The following is a 16,982-nucleotide window of genomic DNA, read 5'->3' as shown; positions in this document are numbered from 1 at the left end:
GGCGTCCGCAGTTTAATCCGTAGCATTTATCATAAGTGTGTTAAGTGCACTGCATCAATCGCAACGCCTCCAAACAGTCCATGGGTGACCTTCCAGCGTTTCGTACGACTTACTCTCGCTGCTTCACACGCACTGCGGTCGACTTTGCCGGTCCCTATTCGTATAAGTTTACCCATGGAAGAGGAGCGAAATCCATTAAGGGATATATTTGTTCTTTTATTTGTATGTGCGATGCATCTGGAGTTCGTAGGAGATCTGTCGACCCCTGCATTCCTCAACGCGTTCAAGCATTTTATTAATCGTAGAGGATACTGCAAGACGATGTTTTCCGATAATGGCACGAATTTCGTCGGTGCCGAGAAGGAGCTTCGTGTCATGTACGAAAAATGTATGGAAGACGATATGCTGCAGAATTTCTTCGCTGATTCGCACATAGAATGGCGCTTCAATCCACCGACCGCGCCTCACATGGGCGGATACTGGGAAACCGGTATAAAACGGATCAAGTACCATCTGAAACGCGTTTTAGGAGAAACCCCCTTGTCCTATGAGGAATTCAGCACGCTATTAACTGAAGTGGAAGCTTGCGTAAACTCCCGTCCATTGTGCGAGGTTTCTACGAATGCACTCGACCTCGAAGCTCTAACGCCGGGGCATTTTATTATCGGCGAACCGCTTGAGTCTATCCCGGAGCCTGTGGGTCAAGGGTTCCATGGAAATCTGCGGCAACGGTTGCAGTTGATATCATCCATAAGACAGCATTTCTGGCGTCGTTGGAGAGATGAGTCTGTCGTGAGTTTACAACGCCGCACCAAGTGGTTTACACCGACGCGTAACTTTCAAGATGGAGATGTTGTGGCTGTATTCGACGAAGCTACCCCTCCCATAAAGTGGACACTAGCGAGGGTAGTTCGATGTCATCCGGGAGCTGACGGTCGCACAAGGGACGTCACGGTAAAGACGCCTAATGGCGAATACAAACGGCCGATTACGAAAATATGCCTTCTACCTACGAAAGGCGATTTATTTTGCGAGAACGAAGAATCATGAAGACACATTTTTTAACCATGTTAAAATTGCTCACATTTTATATATTTTAAATATTGTTTTGTTAACAGTCGAATCTGAACATAATAATCTAATTCTGTTAAACCTTTTTTTTTATATAATGATTAAATTCTGTTAAGTTTATTTTTTCTATTTTGTAAACATAAGAAATGTAAAATCAAATGTAATTTAAAGTCGAACGTATCATACGTAACTAGATAGTTCAAGGGCGGCGGTATGTTGAGTTCGAATTTTCAACCATGAGACATATTTATTTATTATTACAAGGGTTAATGCACAATCATGCCAATCCTGTATGTATTGACATTTGCATTATCTCTATTACTGTTGTTCACAATTATTTTCTTACATTCTGGCATACAGTCCACTTTTCTTATATATACCGCTCGCTATCGAATAATTGCTTTTACTAATACTTGCCAATATTTTTTAGTACCTTAATTTGTATTAATAAAGTAATTTGTTGTTAAAAATTAAAGTATTCTCGAGTATTGATTTCGATTTGGAAACCACCGCATCAGAGCAGCAGAAGCATTTCTTGCCGTACTGACAACCCGCTACAGGTATTAGCCGCAAAAGGTGAATCTACAAGAGAAGGTAATAATCCGCATCACAATGCAATACTACTTTGCGAGAATTCGATAAATTAATCGATAACAGAGTTATCGGTAAAGATTTGTGCTCACAAGCAATAAAAGCCTAAGTCCCAGACAAAGCCGGCCTAGCTACAGAGGTACCTATCCGTGGAGTCTGTGACTTAGGCGATTGTGGATTGTAACCATAGATATTTATATTGCATAGTAACGAACTGCGAGAACCACGGACACGAACTGCTGTAGCAATTCCATGCCATTACTCCGCGGGCATGGGATTCACCATGCCATTTTATATGAGAAAATTTTCTTACCACGTGGTGAATCCCACGCATACTTCCATGTTCTTTGTTTAGAGGGATGGTGAATAACCTACAACGGCTCAAGAACGCAGGTAACTTCGCTTTGTTTGTGTATACAACGAATAGAAGTTAGGCTGTTATCGCTAAATGTTGCATACTTTTCTGCGCACTTGATTTTGTTTTACAGATTTTTGGCGATGGAATTTTAGCTAAAAGAAAGTTGGAATTTTATTTTAAAACAGATCTAACCCACAGAGCAGAGATCTGCAATGAGTAGTTGTAAACTGAACGCGACATAGGCAAAGTCAGAATAAAATATGATTTTAAGTTAGTTAACACTGTTTGACATAATTTTATATGTGCTCTCTGTCAAAAATGCTTCAACTAGCTTAGTTACATTTTATTTCGATTATGAATATGCCCCAATATATTCGGATCGTGATATAAAAAATCGTGTACTCATACTCAGTCAGGGTTATTTAAACGTATTCGTATCAGTAATTTGGTTGAGAGTCTTTTTCCATCCTGACACCGAGCTAGCGTTGAACGCGAAAGATCTGACAAGCGAAGATGCTGATATCCGAAGTGAAGCCACTTTTGGAAAACAGATACGATATGTTTTCTTGAACATCTGTATATTCATATGTATGTATGTATGTATTTAACGTTTTGTTGTTGCAAGAACACGTGAATATGTGTATGCACATATATACAAATTTATTTGAATGAGTTGAAAAAAACAGGGGGCGCATTCCAAAAGCACAACTGTAGAGTTGTGCTTTTTCATTCATTTCAGAGATTCGGTTCTTTCGTTCTTTTTCTGATGAACGAACAAGTTGTCCTTTTTGTTCATCTGTTCCTCTTTTTTCAAGCAAATTTTTTCACTGCTACTCACACCCACGAAAAAAGTCAACAAGTATAGATCGGGGTGTGTATGCAGCAATGCTTTGTGTATGTATATTTTTAGTGTAAGTGGCATCATCGACATTCGTGCTCACTGTGAATTTCTACGTATGGATGTATTAATTTACAATGTTCGCGAACGAGACGTGAGAAAGAATAACATTAGATAAAACGAACTAAAAGAACAAATAGAACCGAAATCGAAGATCTAGTTCACTTCTTCAGTTGAGAGGCCCGGTCAATTGAACAAGTTCAGAACGAAACGATCCAACTCTACACAACTGCTGGCGAAGTTGATTAGTGATAACTTCTTGGAACGCACAGTTGCAACTTTACGACTAATTAGTGAGCATAACAATTTTCCGCTCTATTCACTCAACGTTTTTATCGATTAGTTGTTGACAGTTGGCTCAACGTATCGTTTCAAAAGCACAATTTCTTTCACTCAGCTGATAACTGATTAGCTGAGCTAGCAGTTGCGCTTTGAAATTCACCCATCGAAGCAAACTTTGGCCTCGTATTTCAATTAAAATTTCATACGAAAGCAGACCAAACACGAGAATAGTTCGTGAGAGACCGTTGTCGCTTGTATCCATATGCATCATAGCTTATACTCACACATCAATTTTTGTATGTAAACAAACAGATCAGGCTACCTGGGCTTAGTTGCTTTATACTGTAACGAATTTACTTGCAAATCCTTTTATTTGCAACCCTCTGCTAAGTTCGTATCGCTAAACTGTTGAATAAATAACTCCAATATTGAATAATTGAAAAATGGGCTTTATTACAGTACTTCACAATAACACTTATACTTTGCAACGAATAGCAAGCTTAATAACCAAACTGATTGATAGCTCAAATGAAACTCTACTATTCAAAATAATTCTCCTATAGCTCGCTAGATAGCGCTTAATCGAAATCTCAAATCAAACTGAATTACTTCTTACTCGCCTGCCCCGCTTTAATAGTTTACGCTGCATACTTCTTGGCTCTTCGATTTCCAGAACTTACTAGTTAGTTTCGGCTACAAAATCGCCAGCCACAACTACGTGCACAAATTATTGCTCTCTCTTGTGACAACTCAGATAAGATATATGCATGTGTTTGTGCATTGCCGCTCCGCTGCTCGTATACGTACATATGTGTAGACGCAATTATTTATTCGTTTTTGTAGATACATAATGACTGAATTATTGATGTGAATGTTTGTAGTTTACAGTCTCTCGCGCATACATAGGCATATAAGTAAATGAATCTGTGTGTGACATCTTTCGGCTGCCTTATATATGTGTATACATGATTTGATTATTGACGTAAATACTGCTTATCGTGGCCTTAGCATCGCCTTAGTGATGGTACAACTTAGTGATGTTAATATCCGTGACACTGCCCTCCACCTAAGTCTGATCGTCCCGGTCAGACAAATCTCTCGATCTAAATGCCGCTAATCTCTCCAAATGAACCACTTTCATTTTGGTTCGTGGTTTGGTAGTGGTTTGTATGCGGTACACTACATCGTTGATCCGTTTTACAACTTTGTATGGGCCTTCCCAGTTACACTGCAATTTCGAGGACAAACCTTTTTTTCGTTGTGGGTTGTATAGCAGCACCAAATCTCGTTCCTGAAACCCTTCCGAATTAATTGCTTTATCGTACCTCGCTTTCATCTTGTCACTCATAATATTTGCTCGTTGCCTTACCAGATCGTGTATCTCTCTCAGCTCTTCTTCCAAGACACCAGTGGATTTCTTGACATTCCTCTCCGCATTGGGATCTATCCCATACTTCAAATCAGCTGGTAGTCGAAGGTCATTGCAAAAAATTACCTTTTCGGGAGTTTGGCCCGTTGTGTCATGTACTGCCGATCGGTAGGCCATCAAGAATAATTATATGTGTGCATCCCAGTCCTTATGGTACTTGTCTACTACTTTCCTTAAATGCTCCTCCAATGTTCTATTGAAACGTTCCACCATACCATCGGACTGAGGATGCAATGCAGTTGTCCGTGTCTTTCGAATGCTCAACTTCTTGCACATTTCTTGGAACACAGCTGATTCAAAATTCCTTCCTTGGTCAGAATGTAACTCCATTGGTACACCATACCTTGCAACCCATTCGTTTTTAACCACTTCTGCTACCGTTTCTGCTTCTTGGTTTGGGATTGGGTATACTTCTGGCCATTTACTGAAATAATCCATAACCACCAGTACGTATTTGTTTTCGCGGTTGCTAGTAGGAAATGGACCTGCGAAATCCATGGCGATCCTTTCAAATGGTGCACCTGAAATATACTGCTTCATCTGGCCATGACTTCGGGTTTTGGGCCCTTTCGCTCTGTTGCATACCTCGCAATTGGCAATCCACTCGGTGACCGACTGACGGCAACCAACCCAATAGAATCTCTGCTTAATCTTCTCGAGCGTCTTCGTGATTCCAAGATGACCTCCGCTTGGACCATTATGTAACTCGCTGAGCACATCAGGAATCCTCGTTCTGGGAACAACTATCAGATTCTTCTTGCATTTACCATCCTCACTCTCCCATACTCGATGAAGGCAACCGGATATCAATTCTAAACTGTTCCACTGTTCCCAATATGACTTCGCAATGGGACTCTCTGCTTACATCTCTTCTCTGTATGGTCTTTCATTTCGTTCGAGCCCTTGCATAACACGTGCCAAATCTGTATCTTTTCTAGCTGACACTTTCTTAGCTGTTCCTTGTCCCATTCATCTGTACATGTTATAGTCATTAGCCGGACATCTATGTCTTCTTTAGCCTCGGCTTTTGAACAGTGCTTGCATTCCAAACTACATGGTCTTCGTGACATTACATCGGCATTTCCATGGGTACTACCTTTTCGATGCTCAATGGAAAAGTCATAGCTTTGTAGTCGCTTGATCCACCGTGCCAATAGTCCTTTCGGATTACGGAACTGCAGAAGCCATTTTAAAGCTGCGTGATCTGTCCTGACACGGAATCGCTGGCCGTAGAGGTATTTGTGAAAATGTTTAATGCACTCTACCAATGCCAACAGCTCTCTCCGCGTAACGCAGTAGTTCCTCTCTGGTTTTCCAATCGAACGGCTGTAATATGCAACTACCTTCTCCTGTCCATCGACCAGTTGTGATAAAACGCCTCTTATAGCATATCCGCTCGCATCTGTATCTAGAATAAACGTTGCTCCTGGAATCGGATATGCCAACATTGGGGCAGTGCACAAACGCTCTTTCAATGTTTGGAAAGCTACTTCTTGCTCCTTCTTCCATTCAAAAGCTTTATTTTTTCTTGTTAGCTCGTGGAAACTATGGGCTACGTTGGCAAAATTTGGTACAAATCGGCGGTAATATGTGCACAGCCCAAGGAAATTTCTCAATTCATGCAGATTCTGTGGTCTTGGCCAAGCCTTTACTGCCTCTATCTTTTCATTCGCTGTACGGATACCTTCTGTCGTTACCTTGTGACCCAAATAATTTACTTCCTTTTTAAACAGCGCACACTTTTTGGGACTTAACTTCAGACCAGCGCCAGCTATTCTCTGGAAAACTTCATCTAAGTTTTTAAGATGTTCACCAAAATTCTTGCCCAAAACGATGATGTCGTCCAGGTACACCAAGCATGTTTTCCAATGTAGTCCTTTCAATACTGTTTAGGCCACCAGCCTAAATATTCGCTACCACCCTAATGCACATTTTTTGGCAATATTATTATTTACCGGTAACGGCCCACCCCTGCCGAGCGCCAACTTCAAAGGGGAAAAACTCGACGAAAGTTAGCTATCGGCAGGTGGTGCGGACCTTTTTCGCTTTTAAATCTTTCTTTCTATTTTGGAACGTTTACGAGCCAGCAGCTAGCCCAAGGTGAGTTATCCAAACCAACCATTTTTCATTTTTTTCTAAGTTGCGATTCTCATTATAATTAATATTTGAGATAACTAATTTTCCTACATGTGAATTTGCCAAGTGCATAGTAAAGTGTGCTGTAATTAATTCTCCGCTTTGTGGGGTTATATATTTTTACAATTTAATATTTGCGATTGTTATTGAATCTAGATTTCCAATTAATCACTTGCCTAAATTTAAATGTGCACATGCCCTGTGGATTTGAATTAATTTGAATTTGTTAAACCCCTTGCAATAAACAAAGCAAAGAGTGTCCTTTTTAATATAGTGAATAAAAATGTTATTGTGTGATACTAACTCGGTCTTTTCTTTTCTTTTATTTGCGACGCACCCGCCCGACTTCCTGGGTCTCCACTGCCACGCAAAACAAATACCATGAGTCTCTCAAAAGTAGCTGGTGCATTACAAAGTCCAAAAGGCATCACTGTAAATTGCCAAAGACCATCACCCACACTGAAGGCTGTTTTCTCTTTATCTTCCTCCTTCACTTCAACTTGCCAGTAGCCGCTTTTCAAGTCCAGCGTGGAAAACCATTTCGTACCAGATAGCGAGTCCAGAGTATCGTCAATTCTTGGCAATGGGTAGCTATCCTTTTTCGTTACGTCATTCAACTTCCGGTAGTCCACGCAAAACCTCATTTTTCTATCCTTTTTCTTTACAAGTACTACCAGTGAGCTCCATGGACTAGCTGATGGTTCGATATCGCCGCTATCGCTCATTTCTTGTATGATTTGACTCAAAACTTCCCGCTTCGCCAGTGGAACTCTACGTGGAGCTTGACGGATCGGCCTCGCATCTCCAGTGTCAATTTGATGTTTCACAACGTTGATGCGGCCTGGTTTAGAACCATCCTGGTCAAATATGTTCGCGTACTTTAGGAGCAGTTGTTTTGCCTTACTCTGATATGCTTCCTCTAACCCCTGTGTCCATGCCGTCATGTCATTTGAAAGATCAGTATTACTAGCTGAAACGTGTTCCTGGAGCTGTTCACAGTTAATAACTACTTCAGCCTCTTGGCATCTTCCCAAAATAGCTCCTTAAGTCAGTTTGAGTGGTGACTTGAACTCATTGAGTACTCTTACCGGAATACGTTCATCTTGTTTTGTCATAGCCAGGGTTTTTCCTACAAGTATGTTCATTGCTGATTTGTTTGCTGCTTCGACAACCCACAATTTGTTTGTGCCACAATCTCCATCAACCTTTGCCCAGATGACTGCTTCGGATTTTGGTGGTATTCGCTGACTCTCTTCCACCAGCACTCGTTTACTGCTGTAGCCTCTCTCGTAGTCGAAATTAAGTGGTACATCCATGTTCTTATATCGCATCGTCTTGCTTTGCATGTCAATCTTGATGCCCTGGTCGATTAAGAAGTCCACTCCAATTATGATTTCATCAACAATCTCTGCCACTATAAAATTGTGTACTACCGTGACGTTCCCAATTGCGACTTCACATGATACTTCTCCTAGAACCGTGCTGTCTTTTCCAGTGGCTGTACGCAATCTTGCTCCTTGCAATGGTCTTATCTTCTTGTTGACTAAATCCGCTCGAATGATGGAATGAGATGCACCCGTATCTACAGTCAGTAAACGTTCCTTTCCATCCACATGTCCTCCGACAGTAAGATTGTTTGACCTTCTTCCAATTTGTGAGATAGGGATTATGGGGCATTCAATTGAGGGAGCCAGCTGTCGCCCCTTGCGGCTGACTCGCTTTAGTTTAACGATTGAGTGGACTTGGAGATTTGCTCATCTCCTTCAGCTCTGCGTTTACGGCCACCCACATTGTTGGAGCTATTGGAACCGGTGCTGCAATGTCGTGCAATATGACCTGGGTTGCCGCACTTGAAACATTTAATCACTCCGGCATTTTTCTGTTGTGATCCCTTCAGTGCTTCCAAAATTGTGTCTACCCAATCTGGTCTTTCCACTTCCACACGATGAGCTTTGTATGCTGGTTTACTCAATAGTGAGGCCGTTTCCTGAGTCAATGCATGTGATACCGTTTCACCAAATGTCAGTTTTGGGTTTGCGTATGTAGCTCGCTTCGTTTCCACGTCTCGTATGCCATTTATAAAACTCTGGATTTTTACCCTCTCGGTGTATTCCACGGGTGCGTCCGCATTTGCGAGATGAGCCAACCTTTCAACATCCGAGGCAAACTTCTGCAAAGTCTCATTCGCTTTTTGGTAGCGGTTTTGCAACTCAATTTGGAATATCTGTTTTGTATGCTCGCTTCCATAACGTCGTTCTACAGCAGCCATCAATGCTTCATAATTGTTCCGCTCTCCTTCGGGAATCGTCTGTAGGATTTCCGCTGCTGGCCCCTTCAATGCCACGAACAGTGCAGCAACTTTATCTTCCGCATTCCAGTTGTTCACTGCTGCGGTCTTCTCAAACTGTAGCTTGAAGACCTGGAAAGGAACAGAACCGTAAAAAGATGGAGTTTTTACCTTCGTATTACTCGCTGAAGCAGCCGGCCGATTAAGTTGCAATTCCTGTATACGACCTCTCAAAGCATCCACCTCTGCCTCAAATTTTTCTTCAAACTGCGTTATTTTCTCGTCTATACGCGCTTCGAGTTTTGATGATATACGCGCCTCTTGCTCTTTCAGTTTTGTTTCCATCTTTGATGTAATCTGTGTCGACATTTCTGAAATACGTGTCTCATGTGATTCCAGCTGGGATGCCATATATGTCTTCTGCTCTTCGAGCTGTGTTGACATATCGGTTGATATTTGTGACGACATTTGCTTCAGCATTGCTAGTATCGCGTTAGTGTCTACACTCGCCAATGGATTCGGAGTCTCTATCTTCTCTTCCAATTTAGTCGCTGGCTCTTCCACATCGGGATAAAAGACATACTCGTCCACATCAATTCCTTCCAACTCCATTACCTCTCGTAGCCGTGCTTGAAGTTCGATCGTATTGCCGGTTGTATTCAATCCACGGCTCTCCAACTCCTTCTTCAATTGCTGGATCTTCAATTCACTGAACTTTGCCATGTCCTTGTAGTCCTCTGGAATTTATTCAACAATTCCTCTTCTGACACCAATTGTAACGAATTTACTTGCAAATCCTTTTATTTGCAACCCTCTGCTAAGTTCGTATCGCTAAACTGTTGAATAAATAACTCCAATATTGAATAATTGAAAAATGGCCTTTATTACAGTACTTCACAATAACACTTATACTTTGCAACGAATAGCAAGCTTAATAACCAAACTGATTGATAGCTCAAATGAAACTCTACTATTATTAGAACAATTAGGACTGTGATATAAACTATAAGGTTTAATTTAGGTGTAAAGTTTTAATTTTAAAAATATATACTTATGTACAATATGGAATTTTTTTGTTGCAGATGAAGAAGCCTAATTATCGTTAAAGGTTACAATGAACTAAAGTGTTATGTTTCTTTACAGTCAATTTATTTCTTACGTTTTAGTTAATTTTATTAACCAATAATAAAAGCTTATCTTTAAAAAAGTTTTTTTTCTTTAATTTTATTAACTTTTTAGTTAATTTTATTAACCAATTATAAAAGCTTATTTAAAAAAAAAAATGTTAATACCTTTCATGAACATGATGGTCCGATGTTTGTAACGTTGAGAAATATAAAAGATAGGCTCACCATTAAGTATACCGAATTGATCAGGGCGACGAACTGAGTTGATATAGCCAGTCCGTCTGTCCGTCCGTCCGTCTGTCTGTTTGAACGCAAACTAGTCCCTCAAATTTTGAGATATCTCAATGAAATTTGGCACAAGGATGTATTTTTGTATTATATTAGACATTTGTCGGATCCGGTAGCATCGGACCACTATAACATATATCTCCCATACAACCGATCGTTCAGATAAGACGATTTTGGTCATTCCTGTCGCAATTTAGAAAGTATAGACGTGAAACTCGGTGATATATATTCTAATATATCATAGAAGATATCCTGAAAAAATCACTTTGATCGGAGCTATATATAGTTATATCCGATACAACCGATCGTTCAGATAGAGATTTTTGGCCATTTCTCCCTTAATTTAGAAAGTATAAACGTGAAACTCGGTGCTATATATTTTAATATATCATACAAAATTTTCTGAAAAAATCACTTTGATCGGAGCTATATATAGTATATATCCTATACAACCGATCGTTCAGATAGAAATATTTTTGGCAATTTCTCCCTTAATTTCCAATATAAAAACGTTAAACTTGGTGATATTTATTCTAATATATCATAGAAGATTTCATGAAAAAATCATTCCGATCGGAGCTATATGTATATAGTATATACCTATCCCATACAACCGATCGTTCAGATAGAAACATTTTTGACCATTTCTCCCTTAGTTTCCAATATAAAAACGTGAAACTTGGTGATATTTATTCTAATATATCATACAAAATTTTCTGAAAAAATCACTTTGATCGGAGCTATATATAGTATATATCCTATACAACCGATCGTTCAGATAGAAATATTTTTGGCAATTTCTCCCTTAATTTCCAATATAAAAACGTTAAACTTGGTGATATTTATTCTAATATATCATAGAAGATTTCATGAAAAAATCATTCCGATCGGAGCTATATATAATATATATCCCATACAACCGATCGTTCAGATAGAAAGATTTTTAGCCATTTCTCCCTAAATTTCCAATATAAAAACATTAAACTTGGTGATATTTATTCTAATATATCATAGAAGATTTCCTGAAAAAATCACTTTGATCGGAGCTATATGTATATAGTATATACCTATCCCATACAACCGATCGTTCAGATAGAAACATTTTTGGCCATTTCTCCCTTAGTTTCCAATATAAAAACGTGAAACTTGGTGATATTTATTCTAATATATCATACAAAATTTTCTGAAAAAATCACTTTGATCGGAGCTATATATAGTATATATCCTATACAACCGATCGTTCAGATAGAAATATTTTTGGCAATTTCTCCCTTAATTTCCAATATAAAAGCGTTAAACTTGGTGATATTTATTCTAATATATCATAGAAGATTTCCTGTAAAAATCATTTCGCTCGGAGCTATATATAATATATATCCCATACAACCGATTGTTCAGATAAGGGGGTTTTTTGCCATTTTTTTATATTTATCTTAAAATCGTTTAGGTATGTACATCTGTTCACTATATATTTCTTATCCTTTACAGCGCATTATTTGGGTATTACGAATGGGATAAGATTATTGTTCAGCCCCATTCATGAAAGGTATCTCACACATTTACTCAGCCAAATCATTGCATACATATGTGAGGTCTTGCTACCGCATATCAACGACAGAGAAAAGACGGTGTGCTAAGAGGATGTAATGTAAGCTCAAATCGAACCAGATACTGAATACCCAATTGCGATTTACAACAATATTCTTTCATTCATACAAAGAATGTGTATAACAAAAAAACTGTGTAATGTAGGTGGACCCGAGCAACCATAACCGTAACCATAACTACAGCCAAAATCATATTCTTCTTCTTCCTATAAGGACAAGAAGACTCCCCTTAAGTTTTTGGGAGTTCTATCGAGATGGTCCTTTGCTGGGTTTGATCCGATCCATTCCGGAAAATAGCACCATAACGGCACCAGCCCGATTTCTTCAGAACGATTTGACATAACCAAGATGAACCAGCTCTCCTCCCGTGAAGTACTTGGGGTCGCCAGAGCCTCGTCTGTTGTATAAGCAAGGTTCGTCACGAGTAGGTCCGGTCTACAATGAGGTCGAAGGGGGACAATGTTCTAAAAATATACCTACTAAAATTTCTTCCGAGCAGAAAATCTACCCCTGATCAATAGAACATCCAAAAAATTCTAAAAATGTACTTTAAAGCTAATCGGTGAGAAGAAATGTGGCTGCGTGAAAAAAGGCGAATATATTCTTACACTTTTAAATGGCACTATAGACGGACTTAAAAGCAAAAATAGAGGGGTAAAGAGCAAACGTATTTAAGCTCTGCCGTTATAATATTCTTGCTATTTCTTTTCTTTTATTTGTCGTTTTATTGCCTTTATGTAAAATGCTTGATAATATTGCCAACTTGCGGCAGCATCAGCCATTTCCCATTGCATGGCGAATACGAATTTAATAGGGCAAATCACTCAAACTTGCAATTGCTTTTTAACCACGAAAACTTCGCGGCAGCATTCAAATTTTCTTTCCTTTGCTTTCTTTTTCTTTCAATTTCTTTGATTTCCTTTTCGTAATTTTATTTTATTTTATATTATTTTTTATATTTTTTCTGTAGTTTATTTTATTATTTTATTTTGTTTAACTTTTTTATTATATTTTTTTATTTTATTTTAATTTAATAATTTTTTTTATTTGACTTTATTTTATTATTATTTTTTATTTAATTTCATGTAATCTCCTTCCATTTTATTTTATTTAAGTTAATTATATCTTATTACATTGTGTTTTATTTTAGTTAATTCTCATTTATTTTATATGAGTTAATTCTATTTCATTTTACGTTATTTTTTTATATTCTTTCTTAATTCTTTTAATTTAATTTTATTATTTTTTGTTTTATTTTACCTTTTTATTTGCTGGCTCGAGGTCAATATATTTCGCTTACACATCGGTAATCGTCTTCAAGGGCGAACCAACAACAAACATAAAAACATATAACAACAAACAATAATTCTATAATTTAATCGAAACACTTGATACACACATTTATTTCACATCCGTACTGTATAACGAGAAGTATTAAACTGTTTATTTTTTAACAAATGTCTGTATGCTTGAGCTGTATTATCAATATCTGTTTTGTAATTTATACGTATGTATGTCCATTGGTGTATTCACTATATGTAACATTTCTAATGTATGTATATCTCTTCTTCTATTATTTCTCTTTTTGGATAACTGAAGCGTCGTCGAAGTTCGGAGTATGTGCCTCCCTTGCACAGTGGGCCATGAGTGCTGTTTTGTGGTTAGTTGTAGGATTACATTGTTTAAAATCAGATTTGTGTTGTGCGAGACGTGTTTTCAATTTTGATATCGTAGTGCCCACATATATCTAACTACATAATTCTTTGTCATTACCTCTGCAAGGTATTTTGTATATAACGTAACTTTTTTCTGTTTCTGATATTTCCGATTTCGTACGATTGAAAATATATTTTAAAGTATTCATTGGCTTGTGGGCTATTTTTATTTCCTCACTATTAAAGCAATCAGATTTTTCAAGGCGCTCTGGTAGTTTAGGTACATAAACTACAGATTTAAATATTTTCGCTTTTTCTCGTCTAGTTTCCATATTTTCTGATAGAGCTCTTCTTATTAAAGTTTTTATTATGTTTCCAGAAAATCGCTGTCTTTTAATAATACCGTTATTTCTTTCTTAATCTCATTGTGGTAAGTGTCGTCCGATATTTTCAACATTCGTTTTATACAGCCCATTGCTGTATTAATTATCATTGTCTTAGGATGTTTCGAATGAAAATTAATGATGCGTCCTGATGATGTTGGTTTCTTATACCACACTAACTTGAGTTGATTACCTTGTCCTATAATAATTGAGTCGAGATAGGGTAACTTTCCGTCGTCTTCGAGTTCCGTAGTGAACTTAATATGTCTATCAAAAGAATTTAATGCGTCCAGTGTGTTTTGAACCCCGTTTTCCTTGACTATTGTGAATATGTCGTCAACGTATTTTGTGAGTAATCTCGGTTGGATTGTTAATTATTCCATGCTATTTTCCAGCAACTTTTCCATTAAAATGTCTGCAATAACTGGTGACGTTGGTGATCCCATTTGGTAATCCTCTCAGTAGTGTATAAATAATGTGCTCTTGTCTTTGTACTCTAGACATGGTCAAGTCATTTAGAATTTCATTCATTTTGTAATTGTAGTCATCTATTTCCATTGCTACAGTTTTATTACCTTTGTCAGAAGTTAGAATTCGAATATTGTGTTTGTTTAAGAAATTTGCGTGTTCGTTCCACTGTGTCGACTATTGCACGATCTATTGCATTGGGTTTGTTTGTTTTTGTATGCTCTTTTATCAAAAGAGAAAATTTTGTGCGCTACTCCTCTTGTTGTTCTTTACTTTTGTGTGTTAGTATTAGCTCTTCACCGTCCGCGATATATTTAAAAAATAAAATAAATAAATGTAAGGCGCGATAACCTCCGAAGAGATCTAAGGCCGAGCTTCTCTTCCAATTTGCGTCGTGCTCCTCTTGATTTTCCCTACAAATTGGCCGGACGGGACCTACATGTTTTATGCCGACTCCGAACGGCATCTGCAAAGCAGATGAGTTTTCACTGAGAGCTTTTCATGGCAGAAATACACCCGGAGTGCTTGCCAAACACTGCCGAGGGGCGACCCCGCTTAGAAAAATTTTCTTCTAATTGAAAAATCTTATTTCTAAAATTTTGATGTTGCTTTGCCCGGGAGTTGAACCCAGGGCATACGGTGTGATAGGCGGAGCACGCTACCCATCACACCACGGTGGCCGTGATATATTTAAATAAAGGAAAATTCTTGTTCTCAATTGGAAGCGCAAACTTTAGACCCTTGGTTAAGAGCGATTTTATATCCGGTTGAAAACCACTTTGGTATGATTTATGAACCATAAATAAACCGTGTTTTTATTTATATATATGACCTTGAGCCAGCAAGTAAAAAGGTTACATTAAAAAGGTCGTTAAACAATCATAATATTTTATTTTACTTAATTTTATTTTGTTTTATTTAATTTAATTTTATTTTATTTTATTTTTTATTATATTCTATTTTATTATTTTTTATTTCATATATATATTTTTTTTATTTATTTATTCTTATTATTATTTTTTAATAAATTATTGGAGGAACACCAAGAGAAATATTAACGACACCAGCTTTTTAGTTTAATGTATTAGGTTTAGTGAATATAATGCGACTAAAAAATACAAAGATGTGACAAAAAATATAATGTATGTATTCATGTATCAAGTATATAACGGGCTTAGAGACTAACGAGCAAAACATTAGCGTTGCAATATCAATGTTTATTATTAACATTAATTTTATTTTAATTTATTTTATGTGGAGATTAAGTTTCCTTTAAGCTATTCTGATCTATTTCGTTGTAGTGCGAATAAAAACAAGGTTTATTCCACCTTACGGCCCAACGTTTCGCCAAATTTCCTTGGCATCATCAGGGGCGTAATATTCTATTTATTATTGTATAAAATAAAAACAACAAGAAATGCAAAAAGTTACAATACTAAAATTTTTTAAATGCTTTTGAGTATACATATATCCACAGACAAAACTCAACGAAACAGATGAACAAATACAACATACTTCTGAAAATCAACTTACTTTAGATGTGGCGGTAGACAAAATTACAAAATGAAAATAAATAAAATTTACAAAAAATTACACCATTAATTACATATAAAATCGGTACCATCGAGTTGTGGTACACTTTGTCACATTAAACACTATAAACATAATAAATAAGCTGCGGCAATATTGTCAGTATCTTCCTTCCTGTTGATTGTCTTTTCTCTATTTTGCAGTATTCGTAGGCTCTCTAAAGTGTATCGTTTTCTTTCTCTCATTTCTTTATCTAAAACTTTCGCGCCTGCAAAGTCAGCTCTGTGATTATTTGTTACTGCATGCTGCGCTAATGCTGTGCTTTGTTTTTGTTTTCGTATATCGGCTTCATGTTCAGATAGTCGCGTACCTAAAGCTCGTTTGGTCGTCCCGATGTACACTTTGTTGCATTTTTCTTCGTCGTTACCTTTGCATTGTATTTGATACACTACGTTGCTTTGTTGTTGGAGATCTACAGGGCTTTTTGTTTTTGTAAAGCAAGTCGCCAAAGTGCAATTTGATTTAAAAGCCAATGTCTTGTTTGATGTTTTTATAAGATCTCGGCCGAAGTTTTCTGTGAGCCTAGGAATATATGTGACACTGAAGTATTGCTTTGTTTGGTTGTTGTTGCCTGTGTGTGTTGTTTGAAGTCTAGTATTTTTGATGTCCATTTGTTTTTGCATGATTAGGCTTGATATCAAGTAGTCGGGGTAATTATTCTTTCTAAGTGTCATTTTGATTTTTCTTATATTAGCGTCGTGAAATGTTTGATGGCTGATTGTCAATATTTTGCTTATGAGGTTCTTGGCCGTATTTATTTTATATTTTAAAGGTTGCGATGAAAAGTAATTTATTAGGCGCCCAGAAGCAGT

The 16,982-nt window shown here is 37.4% G+C and overlaps 1 protein-coding gene across 6 annotated transcripts in view; it reads right to left on the bottom strand.

Annotated features, from left to right (window-relative positions):
* LOC137239477 (ADAMTS-like protein 3) overlaps positions 1-16,982 on the bottom strand; it is a 1,132,820-nt gene that overhangs the window by 965,838 nt on the left and 150,000 nt on the right. Inside the window, exon 1 of one of the 6 annotated variants that reach the window (XR_010949388.1) lies at positions 13,335-15,497. The exons of the other annotated variants lie outside the window; for them this stretch is intronic. The gene's annotated coding sequence lies outside the window, so the exon portion shown is untranslated. Of the gene's footprint in view, positions 1-13,334; positions 15,498-16,982 lie in introns of those variants that run through there. 6 annotated transcript variants of the gene reach the window in all.

This window comes from Eurosta solidaginis, chromosome 2 (assembly GCF_040869045.1).
Source record: "Eurosta solidaginis isolate ZX-2024a chromosome 2, ASM4086904v1, whole genome shotgun sequence".
NCBI lineage: Eukaryota > Metazoa > Arthropoda > Insecta > Diptera > Tephritidae > Eurosta > Eurosta solidaginis.
Note: the sequence above shows the minus strand (reverse complement) of the source record. Positions and strands in the feature narration are given on the sequence as shown.